The sequence below is a fragment of the Stenella coeruleoalba genome (assembly GCF_951394435.1).
Source record: "Stenella coeruleoalba genome assembly, chromosome: 7".
NCBI lineage: Eukaryota > Metazoa > Chordata > Mammalia > Artiodactyla > Delphinidae > Stenella > Stenella coeruleoalba.
Window position 1 is genome coordinate 77344901 of NC_137153.1, and position 20863 is coordinate 77365763.

At 35.2% G+C, this 20863-nt stretch overlaps 1 protein-coding gene across 2 annotated transcripts in view; it reads right to left on the minus strand.

Annotated features, from left to right (window-relative positions):
- LOC307189672 (uncharacterized protein) overlaps positions 1–20863 on the minus strand; it is a 568050-nt gene that overhangs the window by 533213 nt on the left and 13974 nt on the right. For both annotated transcript variants that reach the window (XM_079928006.1, XM_079928007.1), the window contains exon 3: positions 11156–11279. The gene's annotated coding sequence lies outside the window, so the exon portion shown is untranslated. The remainder of the gene's footprint in view (positions 1–11155; positions 11280–20863) is intronic.

Here is a 20863-nt window from a genome sequence, read left to right on the forward strand (position 1 = left end):
ACCAAGCACCCAGACTTCACTGAAACACTCCTACTATGATGAGAAGACCTACCTCATGTTTTCTCTTTATGGGAGGAATAGGGATTGGTTAGGACACTATTAGTAAGGTTTTCTATTAATCACAGTCAAAGCCATTCCTAACAGGTACAACATCTTAATAATGTTGGCACTTAGCCTTCAAAACTTATAATTTATATACTAGTCCTTGGGAATTACTTATACATTGTTTTAAGTTTGTAATCATTACTAATCTGGGTTATTTTCTACTGGCCCGGACAGCAAAATATCTCATCTCTAAGTAAAACTAGGAAGAGATCACATAGTGTTAGAAACAGCATTGCTTTGTAGCCAGACACATTTAGGATATAAACCCAGTCTTCTATTGACTCTGTGATATTCTGCCATACTTCTTAAGCTTTATTTTTCCAGTATGAAATACAATCAGTATAATATCTATTTCACAGGATAGTGGCTACAACTAAATAAGATAGTATTTACAAAACGCATTAAAAAGTAGAGAAAACAAAGTAAATGCTCAAGAAGTTAACTGCTTTCTAGCCTAATAATGATCCTTAGGGACTTGGAATCACTATATTAAGGATTCTACTAATACTATTATCTTTTTTGGCACTGTTAGCAAGTTCTTATTGATTCGTAGATCTCAGAATTGAATAATGAAGTTTTGAACATCAAAATTTATTTAGACATTAAAATCTGTGATCCTTTCCTTCCCTGTCTGAAACACAGCTAGTTGGTAAACTAGTTGGTAAACACAGCTAATTGGTAAATTATTTGCCCAATATTTTATTTACATCTGGTACCAAGAGAAGTAAGATAAGTGTGACATTACCATCACTTGTAGTATGTGGTTGAAATTCCAGTAGTTTTGTTATTAGTATAATATTGGTTTTGAATTAAGTGATTGACAATTATTACTTTCTATATGAGATATATTAGATTTCCTCATATGTCTATAAAATGATAATAACAGTCCTTGGATTGTGTGAAAATTAAATTAGAAGAGCTAAATATTGAACAGAATACTCCTCATGATGCCTAGAATCAGCTAGTTATTGTTAATTTAACTGTAGTTACTAATGTATCTATATCATCTTACATAATAGACTGTAAGGCAGTGTTTCTCAATCCTGGAAATGCTAACATTTTGGACTGGATAATTTCTTGTTGGGGAAGAGGGGGTGTACTGTATATTCTAAGATGTTCAGCAACATCCCTGTCCTCCAGCCATGAGATGCCAGTAGCACCTCCCACCTCAGTTGTAACAATGAAAAAAGCCTCCAGACATTGCCAAATGTACCCTTGGGAGCAAAATGCAACCCCCCCCCCACACCGCCCCAGTTAAGAACAACTTCCGTAATGCATCAAAGTGAGAAAAACAATACTTTGGATCTATGAGGCTTACAAGAAACAATGTTAGTTGAATATATTTGGATATGTGTACAAACAAGCATTTACATCTATATTAATGATTCTACTAATACTATTTTCTTTTTTGGCACTGTTAGCAAGTTCTTGTTGATTCATAGATCTCAGAATTGAATAACAAAGTTTTCAACATCGAAATTTAATTAGACATTAAAATTTATACGCACATACAGTAATGCTTAATTGACACTGAAAGCTGAAGACATAATATTTAAGTAGCATAATTAAAATAGAAAAGAACTATTTTAGAGATGATTGTATACCATTCTATAATACTGAGAAAGCAGCCACAGAATGATTTCATGTAAATTTTCTATCTAGTAACTGAATTTTGGTTAGCCAAAAAAATTTAAATATCCTTGCGAGAATACCCATTGTATAATTTGAAAAATTCAATTTACCTTCAATTTAGCCAAGAGGCAAAGACAGAAAACCTCTGATGAAATAAATTATGCAGTTTTATTGAACTGATGTGTATCCATGTCAAAGAATAAAAGTGCACATCCTAAAATGATAGTGGCTACTATACATATCTGTACTTGAGATAAATGTACAACTGATTTAGGCATGTTTTAATTTGTACATTTAGAATTTTTTAATGTCATCATATAAAGAAGTAATTTTTTTCTATCTAATTTCCCATTTTTATCTACATGGATAAAATGCATCATCTAAAATTCCAGAGGGGAAAAGAAAACTTTTGTTAATTTTTAAAATAATTACATTGATCTTTCTCTGGCCTGACCTCTATTATCATTAAACATTCAGATTATCTCCTTGTCAGAGGAAAAAAAATGTGTGAGAGTGAGTATGTGTGTGCGTCTCCCCCGCTCTAGGTCCAGCTGGTAATTCACTGGTTCAGAGTCAGCAAACCTATTTTATCATCTAAGTACTAAAGATCTCTTTAATATAAAACCTTTCCTTTTAAAAAATATGAACATTCCCATGCAAGGTAAGGAACACAGTCTTTTACACCAAAATATAAATTAAGCCAATCACTTTCTTTTCCTCTAAGGTGGAAGAAATTGAGAGACCATAGAGGAAGAGAATATTTTGAGGATTAGGCAAATTGAGGATGGAACACTTGTACAAATCAATAAAATGACAGATTTTTGAGCCCAATGTTATTTGAGGTCCTACAGAAAACAAACAACAATTAACAGGGTGCCACTGTAAATTCTACTAGTTCATATAATTCCTAATTTAGCTAAAGGAAGAAGAAAACAGCACTAATATTTAATGAATGTCTAGTATGAACATATTATGTGATTTAATACTTCCAGCAATCTAGTGATTGGTACATTTTCTGGATCTCATAGTTGAGGGAACTATGATTTCAACTTGGTCTAATTTTAGCAAGATGATAATCCATGCTATTTACACTCCACCAGGGTAGTTAAGGATCCTGTATAAAAACCTCAACGTATCACTTTTGGGAAGGAAGAAGAATTTTTAAAAGTTATCCACAGACTTTTATTATAGGCATAGATTTGGTATTAGATAAATGAACAGATTTTTATTAGTAATGATAATAATGTTCAGCACTCTGAGAAGTTGCCTAATTAAAATTATTCAATAATTTATTAGTTCTGAAAGAGACTGCATATATAAATTATTGGTTAGATAATTCCCTATTTGACTCTAATTTGCTTATAAACCATTAAAGATGGTGTACTACCATTAACTTATGGGATCAAATAATAATTGTTTGTATAAACAAAATGCTTAGTAACTTACAATGTATTTTCACTTACACCAACTAATTTGCTTCTCCTAACAACTACATGAGTAAGCCAAAAGGACTGATTCATTTACTGTTTGATAAAGTTTCATAATTCCAAACATTATTTAGAGCAGGGGTCCCCAACGCCGAGCCAGGAACCAGTATCAGTCCGTGGCCTGCTAGGAACTGGGCCGTACAGCAGGAGGTGAGTGGTGGGAGAGTAAGAGAAATTTCATCTGCTGCTCCCCATCGCTCCCCATCGCTCGCATTACCGCCTGAACCATCCCCACTGCCCCTGCTTCCGTGCAAAAATTTTCTTCCACGAAACTGGTCCCTGGTGCAAAAAGGTTGGGGACCACTGACTGAGAAGTATTTGTAATAATGTATACAATTATAACATGATGACCACGATTACTGTAAGCATAAAATCAAGAGGAAAATAAATAAAAATATATTAATATAAGGGTAAAGTTAATAAATCCATGTCAGAAAGTCCAATACGCCTACCAGAAATTAGTCACACATTTCAGAAAGGAACGTCTAGAAAATAAAGCAGAGGGAAACACAATTAACATATGATTCTGATGATATAAGGGATAATAACAAAACAGTTATGCAGGATTAATGAATTATTTTAATTAAAAAAGATAATTTTCTTCCCTTCTTCTACAATAGGAGAGTAAATAAAGCAGTAAACACCAACCTCAAAGACACCCTTCATTAGATGCCAATTCAGTTTCTTAGAGCTATTTATCATAATGCTTCTCAGTGTAGAAAGATGCTATATACCTAATGTATATTTCAATGGAAGCAAGTATTTACCTGTAGATGACAAAAGTCAACTTTAACATGGTCAATATTTAGATTTGGCCAAAGACAGAGAGTAAGTGGTAATATATAGAACTCAAAATGGATTTTTTTACACCAATTATAGAATATTTCCATGTAATGTGCTGTTTCTGTCTAGATATACACTGTCAACAACTATACCTTAGTATTTGGTTTACGCACCTGCATACACTGATTGCTATGCCCTGAGGATACAGAGAACACTCTCCCACTTCTTAAGAATATATCATCAGTAAGTCAAAATAGGTACATAAAAAATCATAAAACCATGAACTATAACAGGGCATAAAAAATGGCTCTGAGTATATGGAAGAAGAGGGAAGGATAGCATTTATTCTTCTTATAGAGGGAAACTTAGATAAGCCTTCATAATAGTGCAAATACTTGTGCAGGATTTTGAGGGATGAAACAAATATATCTGAATTTCAACAGAAGGGCCGCACAGACAGAGGAAACATCAAAAACAATAGTTGTTGAAAGATTACAGCATATTAAGTAGAGCCTAGATGTTCTGGTGCAACAAGTTTATATAGAAAAGTGGAAGAAGACAGATTGGAAAAAGATAAAGAGAGGACTTGAAGGTTATACTGAAGAGCTTGATTTTTATTCTGCAAGCAAGAGAGAATTAATATAGATTTTAATTAGGGATAGAACAAAATAAATTTTCTCATTTGTACTCAGGTGAAAGATACAGCCCAATAGTAAGAAGACTAGTTAAGAAATTTCTTAACTTAAGCTTTATCATATTTTGAACTTTAGCAATTAGTACATAAAGATTACACTAACTGGTATTATTTATGTTTGCAAGTCTGTGAATAACTACCCCTGATCCACAACAAGCAGATTTCCAGATTGGACACACTCTTGGTGGCACTGCTGGTCTCCCCATATCTTCTAAAAAAAACAAATAAGAATACCACGCTCTATATGGGTGGGGGTAGGGGGTATAATGTTGGCCAGAAGCCCAGATGTCTATGATCTGGAGGCAGAGTAGGAACACCCAGGACCAAGAATTGGGATGGGTCTCAAAAAAAAAAAAAAAAAAAAGAAAGAAAAGAATAAAAATAGTTGGGGCCTTAAAGCAAAGTCAATCTCTCTTTCTAAAGTGTCCCTAAAGGTAAGCAACAGAACTTCCAGCGATTAAAATCCTGAATGATCACACAAACACACAAGTGCACACACACAAATCATCACCAGACTGAGGAGAAAGAAACTACTGAAAGTCAAGACAAACAAACAGCATAATATTTGGTCACTAAAGACTTGCCAATTGTCATTATCCTATACAGAAAGCAGAATTATATGAAATGTTTAAAGAAATAATGATATGAATTATAGAAATGGTGAGAATAATTAACCATGAAAAATAACATAGTTGAGAATAATTAATTTCCATAATTAAAAATTATAACCGATAAAATAAAAATTGTAATAGATTAGCTAAAGAAAGAATTAGAAATCTGGATGATATATCTAAACAATTTACCAAGAATGAAGTAAGGGAATCAAAAATACAAATGGCAAGTTAAAAGAAATAAAACACAAAATGGGAAGGCTTATCATAGAACTGTTTGGAATATAAATAATTTATGGTTCAAAGAGGAAGGACTTCATGGGTCAAGGGAAATTAAAAAACATTTTTAACTGAATAAAAATGAAAATAAAATATAACAAAATTTGTTGAGTGCAGCTAAAATAAAATATAACAAAACTTGTTGAGTGCTTAGAAATTTATGGTTTGTATGTTTTTATTAGAAAAGAAGGTCTCAAATCAATGATCCACTTTAAGAACCTATAGGGACTTCCCTGGTGGTGCAGTGGTTGACTCCATGCTCCCAATGCTGGGGGCACGGCTTCGATCCCTCGCTGGGGAACTAAGATCCTGCATGCTTTGTGGCCAAAAAATAAATAAATATTTTTTAAAAAAAGAATCTAGGGACTTCCCTGGTGGCGCAGTGGATAAGAATCTGCCTGCCAATGCAGGGGACACTCAGTTCCCACTACTGAGCCTGCACTGTAGAGCCTGTGTGCCACAACTACTGACCCACGAGCCTGCACGTGACAACTACTGAAGCCTGCACACCTAGAGCCCGTGCTCTGAAACAAGAGAAGCCACCTCAAGGAGAAGCCCGTGCACCACAACAAAGAGTAGCCTCCTCTCACCACAACTAGAGAAAGCTTGCGTGCAGCAATGAAGACCCAACACGGCCAAAAATAAATAAAATTTTTTAAAATTAAAAATTAAAAAAGAATCTATAAAGAGCAAATTAAACACAAAGAAAGCATACAGAAGGAAATAGCAAAAACAAAAAGAGAAGTCAATGGAATTACAAAGCCAAAAATTAATAGATAATATCAATGAAACTAAAAGCTAGTATTTTGAAAGGATTATTATAATTGATTAATATCAAACCAAACTGACTAACAAATAAAAGGAGAAAATACAAATTACTGATAACAGGAATAATAAAGAGAAAATATTACCAAGTCTATAGACTTTAAAGAATAAAAAAGGAATGTTACAAAAAACGCTCTATACCCAGTAATTCAACAATTCATATAATTGAGTTTATTCAATTATATGAAATAGATAATTTTCTTTAAAAATGCAACTACCAAAGCTCACTCAAAATAAAATAGTTAACTTGAATAGTACTCTATTAAAGAGGGTGCATTTGTAATTTTTGCATTTGGATTTCTCCCAGTATTTCTGCCTGTCTTGGAATGAGGCACTGATTACTTTTTCGGCACAATCTTCTCAAGAATCTTTATACGGCAATTATCATTGGAAGATAGAGACAATGTCTCCCTCCAGACCATAGGACAAGCATGTTTACTGCAATAGCAGCAGAAAACACACACAATTTCTTCCCACGCTCACATGGCATATGCACCAAAGTAAAACCTGCCAACCTAGAATTCGGTATTCAGTGAAATTATCCTTCAAAGGTGAAGGAGTAATAGAGACTCGTGATAAAATACATCTTAACAAATTTAAAACAACAGAAATTATACAAAGTATATTCTCAGCCGGCAATGAATTAAAATAGAAATCAATAACAGAAAGATGGCCAAAAAAATCCCCAAATATTTGGACATTAAACAAAACACTTCTAAATACCACATGGGTCAAAAATAAAAAGATGGGAAAAATTTAAATATATTTTAACTAAAATAAAATGAAAATACAAATTACCAACATTTATGGAAGCAGCGAAAGCAGTGAACTAGAAGGAAGTATATAGCATTGAATACATATATTAGAAAAGAGGAGACCTAAAATCAATAATCTAAGTGTTCACCTTAGGAATCTAGAGAAAAAAATACTAAAATTAAGACTAAAGCAAACAGAAAATAAAATTAGCACAGAGCCAATGAAATTGAAAACAGGAAATCAACAGAGAAAACCAATGAAACCAAAAACTTAACCTTTAAAAGGATCAATAAATTGATAAACTTCTAGCCAGGGTAACTATGAGAAAAACAAGAAACAAACTGCTAATATCCGAAATGAAGGAGGGGTCATCACTAGTGATCCCATGGACATTAAAAGAGTAATAAGAAAATATTATGAACAACTCTTTGCTCAGAAATAAAACTTAGAAAAAATGGAACAATTCCATTAGCATCTTCTAAAATTCAAAAACTTAGGCATAAATTTAAGAAAATATGTACAAGATCAATATGAGGAAAACTACACATTTCTGCTGAGAGAGACAAAGACCTTATTATACCATCTACAAAAATTAACTCAAATGAATCATATACTTAATGGTAAAATACAAACTATAACAATTTTGGAAAAATTCTATGTAACCTTGGGTTTGGAGAAAAGATTTTAGTTACAAGACCAAAAGCACAATCCATGAAATAAAAAAAATCTGTAAGTTGAACTTGAGTGAAATTTTTAAAAATTCTGTTCTGCCAAAACTCTGTTAAGAGAATGAGAAGACAAGCCATAGACTAGGAGGAAATGTCTGTAAAACACATATCTGATAAAGAACTTGTATCAAAAATATACAAATACACAGACTTTTTAAACTCAATAATAAGAAAAACAGCTCAATTTAAAAAAGGACAAAAGATCTGAACAGACACCTCACCAAAGATTTACAGGTGGGAAATAAATATGTGAAAAGATGCTCGACATTATATGTCATCAGGGTATTGCATATTGAAACAACAATAAAATCTACTGAAGACACTGGCTCTTGACTAAAAAACCCACGGGTGATTTTTTTTCAAGCCCAACCACAGACAATGACAGAGGCTTTACCTGACAGACCACACAGAGGAGAACTTCCCTTCCCCAACCATTCACTACCATCTTTAAAGGGAGCTGTAGTCAAGGATTTAGACTCTCCTGGGCAGCCACGTCCTTATGGATATTTGCATTCCTAGCCCAGGTGCCTGTATTCTGAAGGTCTCTTTATCTGGAACTTTGGGCCAATGCCTTCCTCAGGTACCTCAGCCAAAACACCTTTATGGGAGCGCAGGAGGAAACTTAAAAACTCTTTCTCTACTCTGACTCAGTACTTTTCCATTCCTAGCCCTCCTCCCTCTCGCTCCCCACTCGACCCCAGGTCCATAAAACTACAGGAACCTTTTGTTCAGGGCTCCTTTGACAGTAAGAGGATTCCCACATCTGTGCTCTTCCACCTCACCCTTGATACATACTGTTAAGTGAAAGAAGCCAATCTGAAAAGGTTACAGCTGGTAGTTTGTGGTCTCACCTGTCTTGATTAAATCTGCATGCATTTGCAAAAGGCAAAACTATAGAGGACAGCAAAAAGCTCAGTGTTCGCCAGGGGCTCAGGGGTTTTGAGGGTGGTATGAATAAATGAAGCACAGGGGACTTTGAGAGCAGTGAAACTAGTCTGTATGATACTGTAATGATGGATATGTGATATTGTTCATTTGCCTAAACCCATAGAACTATATAACACAGAGAGTGAACTTTAATTTAAACTACGGAATTTAGATAATAATGCATCAAGATTGGTTCATTAATTGTAACAAATATACTACATTAATGATGCAGGATGCTGATATTAGGAAAACTGCAGAGAGTATATGAGTATGATCTTAATACCTGCTCTTTTTTTTGTTTGTTCTTTGGGGTTTTGTGTTTTTTATTCTATGTATACATATATATAGACAAGACACAGACTGTGATTTTTGCAAGGCACATATCTAAAAAACACCTGTATTCAAAAAAAGAGAAGTAGACTCACAGATATAGAGAACAAAGTAGTGGTTACCAGTGAGGAGAGGGAAGGGGGGAGGGGCAATATAAGGGTAGGGGATTAAGAGGTACAAACTATTAGATATGAAATAAGCTATAAGGATCTATTGTACAATGCAGGAAATATAGCAAATGTTTTATAATAAGTGAAATATATTCTTTAAAAACTGTAAATCATGGGAAGCAGCTGCATGGCACAGGGATATTGGCTCGGTGCTTTGTGACAGCCTGGAGGGGTGGGATGGGGAGGGTGGGAGGGAGGGAGACGCAACAGGGAAGACATATGGGAACATATGTTTATGTATGACTGATTCACTTTGTTATAAAGCAGAAACTAACACACCATTGTAAAGCAATTATACCCCAATAAAGATGTTAAAAAAAAAACTGTAAATCACTGTATTGTATGCCTGTAACATATAATATTGTATTCATCTTTACTTCAATTAAAAATGAGGAAAAACAATGAGGTATTACCTCACAACAGTTAGAATGGGCATCATCAGAAAATCTACAAACAACAAATGCTGGAGAGGGTGTGGAGAAAAGGGAACCCTCTTGCACTGTTGGTGGGAATGTAAATTGATACAGCCACTATAGAGAACAGTATGAGGGGGTCCTTAAAAAATTAAAAATACAATTACCATATGACCCAGCAATCCCACTACTGGGCATATACCCAGAGAAAACCATAATTCAAAAAGACACATGCACCCCAAAGTTCATTGCAGCACTATTTACAATAGTCAGGTCATGGAAGCACCTTAAGCGCCCATCAACAGATGAATGGATAGAGAAGATGGGGTACATATATACAATGGAATATTACTCAGCCATAAAAGGAATGAAACTGGGTCATTTGTAAAGACGTGGATGGATCTAGAGACTGTCATACAGAGTGAAGTAAGTCAGAAAGAGAAAAACAAATATCGTATATTAACGCATATATGTGGAACCTAGAAAAATGGTACAGATGAACCGGTTTGCAGGGCAGAAATTGAGACACAGATGTAGAGAACAAACATATGGACACCAAGGGGGAAAAGTGGAGGGGGGTTGTGGTGGTCGTGGGATGAATTGAGAGATTGGGATTGACATATATACACTAATATGTATAAAATAGATAATAAGAACCTGCTGTGTAAAAATATAAATAAAATTCAAAAATTCGAAAAAAAGAAAAATATATTCAATTCTAAAAAAAATAAAAACACCTGTATTCAGTCTATATCAAGGACCCTCACAACTCATTAATTAGAAAAACAAAGCGTTCTACCAAAACAAACGTATGGATGGCAAGAAATGAAAACATGCCCAACGTCATTCATCACTAATTAAAGGCAACTGCAAATTAAAACCACAATCAGTTACTACTGTGCGCCTATTAGAACGGCTAAACCAAAACCAAAAATGTTATAGCAATATTAAGTTCTGATGATGTTACACAATATCTGGAACTCTCAATTACTACAAAAAATAACTGTAAGAAGAATGAAGCAATACTCTTTGTCATTAACCTACTGGTTGGAAAGCAATACAGTATAGTCACATTAGAAAACAGTTTAGCAGCTTCTAATAAACATATACTTTCCACACATCTCAGCATACCATTCCTAAGTATTTGTCTGAGAGAAATAAAGCCTCATGTTCTCACAAAATCCTGTATTTGAATGTTTATACCAGCTTTATTCATAAGTGCTGAAAAACCCCAAACTGAACAACACATTCGATCATTAAAAGAGCCAGGAGGCAGCGGCTCAGGAGGGTGGACATCTCCCAACTCGCATTACCCTCAGCCTTACCTTTGCAGAACAGTTAAAGGATAGGAGGATTTCGAATAAGCACCATTCTGAGTCAATAATTTGGGGGAGAAGTTAGATACATTAACTCACTCAGCATATATTCTGGTGTCTTCCTGGTGATTTCCTGTATCGCAGAGATGGAGAGTCACAAGCTACATTTCCCAGAATTCCTTAGATCTAGGTTTGTGGTTGAGATTACACAAATCAGAAGCACCTGCAGACAAGAGGAACTGAAGTAAGTAAGGAAAGAAAGAAGCAGGCCTTGAGGTTTCCAATTTGCTGATTGGGTTTTATCAGATGCTGACTTGTCTGGAGCCAGAAGCTGCAGCTGAGGTTTCCAATTATGTAGGCATCTTACTGACGTTGGCAAGATCATTAACTCCCTTGGAGCCTCAGTTATATGGCGTGGCTTTGAGAAACCAACCTCCACAGTCAGCCTAAACCTTGTTTCTTCAGCCTTCTAACAAATCTGAAATCCATTTCTTTCCATTTAGTATTTTTCTTTCTGCATCAACTAGCTAGGGTGAAGTGTATCTGCTATAAGTTTAACCTAGACTGATATAAATGGGAAATTAAATAACAGTCTTTGAATGAGAACTTGCTCTGTACTGCCATATAATTTTGAAAAGCTTCTCTTCCCTTAGTCATGTTTTTCTTCATTTAATAAGGTTCAGTAAGGTATAATGTATTCCTAAGTGGGAACCGAAATGGATGTTGTCTGCTGGCAAACAAGACCTCCATTAAAGTTAGCAGTGCTACTCCAAACTGTCACTGATTGTCACTGTCACAATGCTACTCTTATTTTAGTCTTCTTCAGAGGACTTTTCAATACTTGATGTTACATCAACTGAGAATCACACAAATAACACAGACTTAGGGTATATAAGGTAATTTGGTGATTAGATCCTATCTTTGAAGAGGGAAAAAAAACAAGTTCTTTTGAGGGAGACAGGGAATGAATGACTAGATAGATACCTCATTTGGGATTTTTTCACTTCCATATACAACACACATTTTTTTAAAAAAATTGTCTATTTTTAGTCTATTTTTAAGTGAAAACACAATCTTATTTTTTGGATAAAATGGTTCATTCAACAAATATTCCTGGAAAGAAATTATAATGAACAACCACATAATTATATAATTTGATAGCAATACAACTCCTTCCACTTCAAAGAAACAGGTATCAACAATATGCACACTATTAATGGATAATTTTCCAAAAAAAGGTAAAATCATAAGACATACAGCTATTAAAAAAACCCCACGTATTAAAGATTTTAACTGATTATGTGAGGTACCTGTTTTAGATGTTATAAGCAGTTCAAATGAAAAGTTAGAGAAATGCAAATTTACAGGAAGTAAAGGAATATTGAAATTAAACTTGCAAATGGACATGAAAATGATTTTGTCCATGGCGGAGAAGGAAATCAACTGAATCTCCACTGGACATAATTTATTTTCCATGTTTAGAAAATAATTATTTTGCATTACTATCAGTTATCTGCAACTTACAGACTGTAAGGTAGCTCAAAAGCAAGCCAGATCAGAATCAGATAACCCAGATGGGTATACAATAAGTCAGGGGTCAGTAAACTACAGCCCGAAGGCCAAATTCTGGCCCTCACCTGTTTTTTTTATTTTGTTCCCCAATTTTTTTATTGTGGTAAAATACACATAATATAAAATTTACCATCTTAACCATTTTTTAAATTTGCAGTTTAGTGGGTTTAAGCACATTTATGTTGTTGTATAACCATTACCATTATCCATGTCAAGAACTTTTTTCATCTTGGAAAATTGAAATCCTAGACATTAAACAATAATTCCCCATTCTACTTTGTCTGTATGATTTAATAATGTCTGTTTTTTACCCATGAAATAAACAAGCTAAAATAATTAAGAACTCTTTTTCTTTTTTTCTTTACAGAATAAGTAGAAGAAGAACTAAACATTCTTTTTCATAAACCTTCCAAGTGACAATCCTATAACTTACATAGCTAAATATTTTTGATAGCACGTACTGCATGATGCTTTAGTTTTAACACATATCAAATGTGTATTTATTTGGCTATATCCTCCCTGGGGTATAAACTCCAAGGGAAAAAGACCATGTTTTTAATACTATATTCCTAGCACCTAGAACAGGGCCTGGTAAATATTTGCAGAATGAATGAATGAATGAATGAATGAATGAAAAGTTCCTTATTACCACAGCGTCCAGCCCCTTATACTCATTTACATTTAACAACCTTCTGCTGGCAAATTTTCAGTGAGGAAGTTGTGTCTGTGCACACAGGCATTTGTATGTATACGACTTGTCCAATATGTGTTTTTTGTAATACAACCATGGTAAGAATTTTATCTCAGTTTCCTTAGTTGTCATCTCTACCCCTTTATGCCAGAGATTGATGTTGCACAGAGATACTTTGTTTGGTTTATACAATGTCATAAAGGCATTTCTACAGATTGGAAATATTTAAAAAGCAGAACATTTTCCCTGAAAAAATCCAGATTTCTGGCTTCTGTTGAACAATCTATTACAACACAGGACCTACAATTGTTCATGACAGCCATTAGCTATATCTGAAGAGCTACTCTACCTATAGACAGGGCATGTATTTCTGGCCTGCTCTCCTCATTTAAGTCACCTGCTTGTCCCCTGTACGCATTTGACTTTTTGACCCCTGCTGTAAGTCACTGTTGGCAGTTGTAGCTTCCTTTTTGTTTTGATTTGCATTTTGAGAATGTACACAGAAGTATGGTAACTGTCAGGGTCATATGTTGCTGATTGAAGAAATGGAGTCTCTGTTATAACATCCCTGTTAAAACTAAGGGATCTAGAGGATATGTAAAATGTATAAAAATAGTATAAAATGTGTGTTAATGTTATGTAAAATCATTTTATAGCCCTTCCACCTTGGAAATACTTGAGTCTCCATTTCACCTACTGTATTAGAATCATAATGTGATGCTAGGTAAAAAGGAAGAAGACATTTTTTGATGTATTCATTATGGTATGGAATGATTTCTGATTCATCTTCATTTTATGCCTATGTTTGAATGATACATTCATTTTGCATCACATGTGTGTGAAAATTCTGAAACATATTTCAATTACAGATTTGCTGTATTTTTTTAAAAATCCAGTTAATTTAGCAGTAAGAGAGCTGTTATATAGACCTCATCAATAATTACACAGAAGGGTCTGTTAGACTAACAGATGCTCTAACAGTATAAACAAAATGTTTTGTTTAGAGTTCTTTTTAACTTTACATATTTAATTTTAATAATATTTTAGTTGAGTTATCATCATTTATAGCACTGCAAATTTAAACACACACAGCATGAAATTTTTATAATTATGAAATGTATAGTATTTTAGGACACAGTTATCTATGAATTGATTAGTTGTGGGACAGAATATATCCTACAGTTAGAGTGCAATCTAAAATTCTGGATAGATATAAAGGCAAAATAAGTTGTTGAATGATCCAATTTAATAAAGCTTTATCTATACTGGTGAGACATTGTTAGAGCCCAAAACAATAAATTTTATTTTCAAATATTTTTCAAATCTTGGAACCTCTTATTGCAAAATAATAATAATTCATCATATTTGGGTAGTTATTTAACATTTTCAAGCCATTCTAATTCGGGTTACCTCCTTCAACCAAATACAGAAGAGATCATTCTTTCAACATAATTGTAACTCCAATTTGTTTTTAAGAGCTAGATGTCATTCTACATGAAAAACCCACACCCTATCTGTACACTAATTAGAACCAACAGACAATTTGCTTGGAAATTCTCTGAATCAAAAGTTTATAACCTGTGTCCTGTGGGCTATATTTGGTCATAAACATTTTATCTTTTACCCATATGGTAGTTTAAAGTTTATTTGAAATGGTTGTCAATATATGAATATTTAGAGATTTCTCAAAATATTTTATTTTAATCTTCTTTCAAAACAACATAAAGATCAGCACAGAGTCCGCCTACCCTCATAGAAATAATCAGCTGTAACAGGATAGTGACTGCTTGCCTGTTAGCACTCTACAGTTAGTTTTACTCTAAAGGGCCAACTGCAGTCATTTATATTGAAACACTATGTGCCCTTCTGGTGTTGTCCTTCCAGTAGTTTTCAAACTTGGTGCACATGCTAATCACCTGGTAGAACTTTTCAAAGTATGAATTCCCTTTATCCATCATGAACAATTAAGTCAGAATCTCTGAGGAAGTGGTCAGAAGAAGTTTTCTAAGCTCCCTGGGTGATTCTAACGTACATCCAGGTTTGAGACCCACAATTCTCGAGTTTTCTGCCTATGTTCTAATTCACTGGAGCTCAAAGCATGGTCATTCATATCATCTACAAAATCATATTCTCTGGAGGTTGTACCCAAGAACTGAGTCTAACACACTTTCCAGGAAAGCACTTCTCTAATTCACTACAACCCATGTGTACCTAAAGCAGAGCTACAAGTGAAAGAATCTCATCTTTGATTTTTCCCTCTGCTATTTGGCATCTTTCCTCAAACCTAGACAAAGGTCCTAGTATCACTGGATGCTCTCTACTGTTCTAGAGCTTCTCAATGTAAGGCCCCATCTAAGCTTGTCTTCTACACCAGTTCTATGTACTTCAAATTTACCTTTACCTCTTCAGACCTTATTCAATTGAAGATCCATTTCCTCCAGAGTGGTTGTAGAAGGAAAACAATCTGATATTAATTTTACAATTATGATTACAACTTTGGTTATCCTTACAGAGGATTTGAATTTTCAAAGAGGGGTTGTTCACATACATAAATGTCAAATTTCCGGAATTTCAGTTATTGTAGGGAACACTTTAGGGGGTAAGCAGGAGATACAACTTATTTTGCATTCAAGCCTCTTATCTAGTAACTGATCAAACTCTGTATTATAAATTTGGACTAGATTAGGAACCAAGATGGCAGATAGAAGGACGTGCTCTCACTCCCTCTTGCGAGAAAACCAGAATCACAACTAGCTGCTGGACAATCATCGACAGGAAGACACTGGAACTCACCAAAAATATACCCCACATCCAAAGACAAAGGAGAAGCCACGATGAGATTGTAGGAGGGGTGCAATCACAGAAAAATCAAATCCCATAACTGCTGGGTGGGTGACTCACAGACTATAGAACACTTATACCACAGAAGTCCACCCACTGGAGTGAAGGTTCTGAGCCCCACGTCAGGTTCCCAACCTGGGGGTCTGGCAACGGGAGGAGGAATTCCTAGAGAATCAGACTTTGAAGGCTAGGGGATTTGATTGCAGGACTTCGACGGGATGAAAGAGACTCCACTCTTGGAGGGCACACACAAAGTAGTGTGCAAATCGGGACCCAGGAGAAGGAGCACTGAGCCCAAGGGAGACTGAACCAGACCTACCTGCTAGTGTTGGAGGGTCTCCTGCAGAGGCAGGTGGCGGTTGTGGCTCACCGTGGGGACAAGGACACTGGCAGCAGAAGTTCTGCGAAGTACTCCTTGGTGTAAGCCTTCCCAGAGTCTGCCATTAGCACCACCAAAGAGCCCAGGTAGGTTCTAGTGTTGGGTTGCCTCAGGCCAAATAACCAACAGCGAGGGAACCCAGCTCCACCCATGAGCAGTCAAGTGGATTAAAGTTTTACTGAGCTCTGCCAAGCAGAGCACCAGTCAGCTCTACCCACCACCAGTCCCTCCCAACAGGAAACTTGCACAAACCTCTTAGATACCCTCATCCACCAGAGGGCAGACAGCAGAAGCAAGAAGAACTACAACCCTGCAGCCTGTGGAACAAAGACCACATTCACAGAAAGACAGACAAAATGAAAAGGGAGAGAGCTATGTACCAGATGAAAGAACAAGATAAAACCCTAGAAAAACAACTAAACGAAGTGGAGATAGGCAACCTTCCAGAAAAAGAATTCAGAATAATGATAGTGAAGATGATCCTGGACCTTGGAGTCAAATGGAGTCAAATGGAGGCAAAGATCGAGAAGATGCAAGAAATGTTTAACAAAGACCTAGAGGAATAAAAGAATAAACACCTAGAAGAATTAAAGAATAAACAAACAAAGATGAAAAATACAATAACTGAAATGAAAATACACTAGAAGGAATCAATAGCAGAATAACTGAGGCAGAAGAACGGATAAGTGACCTGGAATACAGGGTGGTAGAATTCACTGCCACAGAACAGAATAAAAATTAATGAAAGAAAAGAAGATGGCCTAAGAGACCTCTGGGACAATATTAAATGCACCAACATTCACATTATATGGGTCCCAGAAGAGAAGAGAGAGAGAAGGGACCCGAGAAAATATTTGAAGAAATTACAGTCTAACACTTCCCTAAACATAGGAAAGGAAATAGCCAGCGAAATCAAGGAAGTGCAGAGTCCCAGGGAGGATAAACCCAAGGAGAAATACACAGAGACACACAGGATTCAAATTGACAAAAATTAAAGACAAAGAAAAATTATTGAAAGCAACAAGGGAAAAATGACAAATAACATACAAGGGAAATCCCATAAGGTTAACAGCTGATTTCTCAGTAGAAACTCTACAAGCCAGAAGGGAGTGGCAAGATATAGTTAAAGTGATGAAAGGGAAGAACATACAAACAAGAATACACTACCCAGCAAGGATCTCATTCACATTCAAAGGAGAAAACAAAAGCTTTACAGACAAGCAAAGCTAAGAGAATTCAGCACCATCAAACCAGCTTTACAACAAATGCTAAAGGAAGTTCTCTAAGTGGGAAACACAAGAGAAGAAAAGGACCTACAAAAACAAACCGAAAACAATTAAGAAAATGCTAATAGGAACATACATATGATAATTACCTTAAACGTGAATGGATTAAATGCTCCAACCAAAAGACACAGGCTTACTGAATGGATACAAAACAAGCCCATATATATGCTGTCTACAAGAGACCCACTTCAGATGTAAGGACACATACAGACTGAAAGTGAGGGGATGGAAAAAGATATTCCATGAAATGGAAATCAAGAGAAAGCTGGAGTAGCAATACTCACATCAGATAAAATAGACTTTAAAATAAAGAATGTTACAAGAGACAAGGAAGGACACTACACGATGATCAAGGGATCAATCCAAGAGGAAGATATAACAATTATACATATATATACACCCAACATAGGAGCACCTCAATACATAAGGCCACTGCTAACAGCTATAAAAGAGGAAACTGACAATAACACAATAACTGTGAGGGACTTTAACAATTCACTTACACCAATGGACAGATCATCCACACAGAAAATGAATAAGGAAACACAAGCATTAAATGACACATTAGACCAGATAGATTTAATTGATATTTACAGGATATTCCATCCAAAACTAGCAGATTACATTTTCTTCTCAAGTGCACACAGAACATTCTCTAGGATAGATAACATCTTGGGTGACAAATGAAGCCTCAGTAAAATTAAGAATACGAAATCATATCAAGCATCTTTTCCGACCACAACGCTATGAGATCAGAAATCAATTACAGGGAAAACAATGTAAAAAGCACAAAAACATGGAGGCTAAACAATACGTTACTAAATAACCAAGAGCTCACTGAAGAAATCAAAGAGGAAATTAAAATATACCTATAGACAAATGACAATGAAAACACGACGATCCAAAACCTATAGGATGCCACAAAAGCAGTTCTAAGAGGGAAGTTTATAGCTATATAAGCCTACCTCAAGAAACAAATAAAATCTCAAGTAAACAATCTAACCTTGTTCCTAGAGGAACTAGAGGAAGAAGAACAAACAAACCCCAACGTTAGCAGAAGGAAAGAAATCATAAAGATCAGAGCAGAAATAAATGAAATAGACACAAAGAAAACAATAGCAAAGATCAATAAAACTAAAACCTGGTTCTTTGAGAAGATAAACAAAATGGATAAACCATTAGCCAGACTCATCAAGAAAAAGAGGGAGAGGACTCAAATCAATAAAATTAGGAATGAAGAAGGAGAAGTTACAATGGAAACCATGGAAATACAAAGCGTCATAAGAGACTACTACAAGCAACTCTATGCCAATAAAATGGACAACCTGGAAGAAATGGACAAATTCTTAGAAAGGTATAACCTTCCAAGACTGAACCAGGAAGAAACAGAAAATATGAACAGACCAATCACAAGAAATGAAATTGAAACAGTGATTAAAAATCTTCCAACAAACAGACGTCCAGGACCAGATGGCCTCACATGTGAATTCTTTCAACCATTTACAGAACAGCTAACACCCATCCTTCTCAAACTCGTCCAAAAATTGCAGAGGAAGGACCACTCCCAAACTCATTCTGAGAGGCCACCATCACCCTGATACCAAAACCAGACAAAGATACTACAAAAAAAGAAAATTACAGACCAATACCACTGATGAATATAGATGCAAAAATCCTCAACCAAATACTAGCAAACAGAATCCAACAACACATTAAAAGGATCATACACCATCATTAAGTGGGATTTATCCCAGGGATAAAAGGATCATGCACCATGATCAAGTGGGATTTATCCCAGGGATGCAAGGATTCTTCAATATACACAAATCAATCAATGTGATACACCATATTAACAAAATGAAGAATAAAAACCATATGATCATCTCAATAGATGCAGTAAAAGCTTTTGACAAAATTCAACACACATTTATGATAAAAACTCTCCAGAAAGTGGGCATAGAGGGAACCTACCTCAACATAATAAAAGCCATGTATGAAACACCACAGCAAACATCATTCTCAATGTAGGAAAACTGAAAGCATTTCCTCTAAGATCAGGAATGAGAAAAGGATATCCACTCTCACCACTATTATTCAACATAGTTTTGGAAGTCCTAGACACAGCAATCAGAGAAGAAAAAGAAATAAAAGGAATACAAATTGGAAAACAAGAAGTAAAACTGTCACTGTTTGCTGATGACATGATACTATACATAGAGAATCCTAAAAATGCCACCAGAAAACTACTAGAGCTAATCAATTAATTTGGTAAAGTTGCAGGATACAAAATTAATGCACAGAAATCTCTTGCATTCCTATATACTAATGATGAAAAATCTGAAAGAGAAATTAAGGAAACACTCCCATTTACCATTGCAACAAAAAGAATAAAATACCTAGGAATAATCCTACCTAGGGAGACAAAAGACCTGTATGCAGAAAACTATGACACTGATGAAAGAAATTAATGATGATACCAAAAGATGGAGAGATACACCATGTTCTTGGATTGGAAGAATCAATATTTTGAAAATGACTATACTACCCAAAGCAATCTACAGATTCAATGAAATCCCTATCAAATTACCAATGGCATTTTTTACGGAACTAAAACAAAAAATCTTAAAATGTGTATGGAGACAAAAAAGACCCCAAATAGCAAAAGCAGTCTTGAGGGAAATACACAGAGCTGGAGGAATCAGACTCCCTACTTCAGACTATACTACAAAGCTACAGTAATCAAGACAATATGGTACTGGCACAAAAACAGAAACACAGATCAATGGAACAAGATAGAAAGCCCAGAGATAAACCCACTCACCTATGGTCAACTAATCTATGACAAAGGAGGCAAGGATATACAATGGAGAAAAGACAATAAGTGGTGCCAGGAAAACTGGACAGCTACCTGTAAAAGAATGAAATTAGAACACTCCCTAACACCATACACAAAAATAAACTCAAAATGGATTAGAGACCTAAATGTAAGACCGGACACTATAAAACTCTTAGAGGAAAATATAGGAAGAACACTCTAT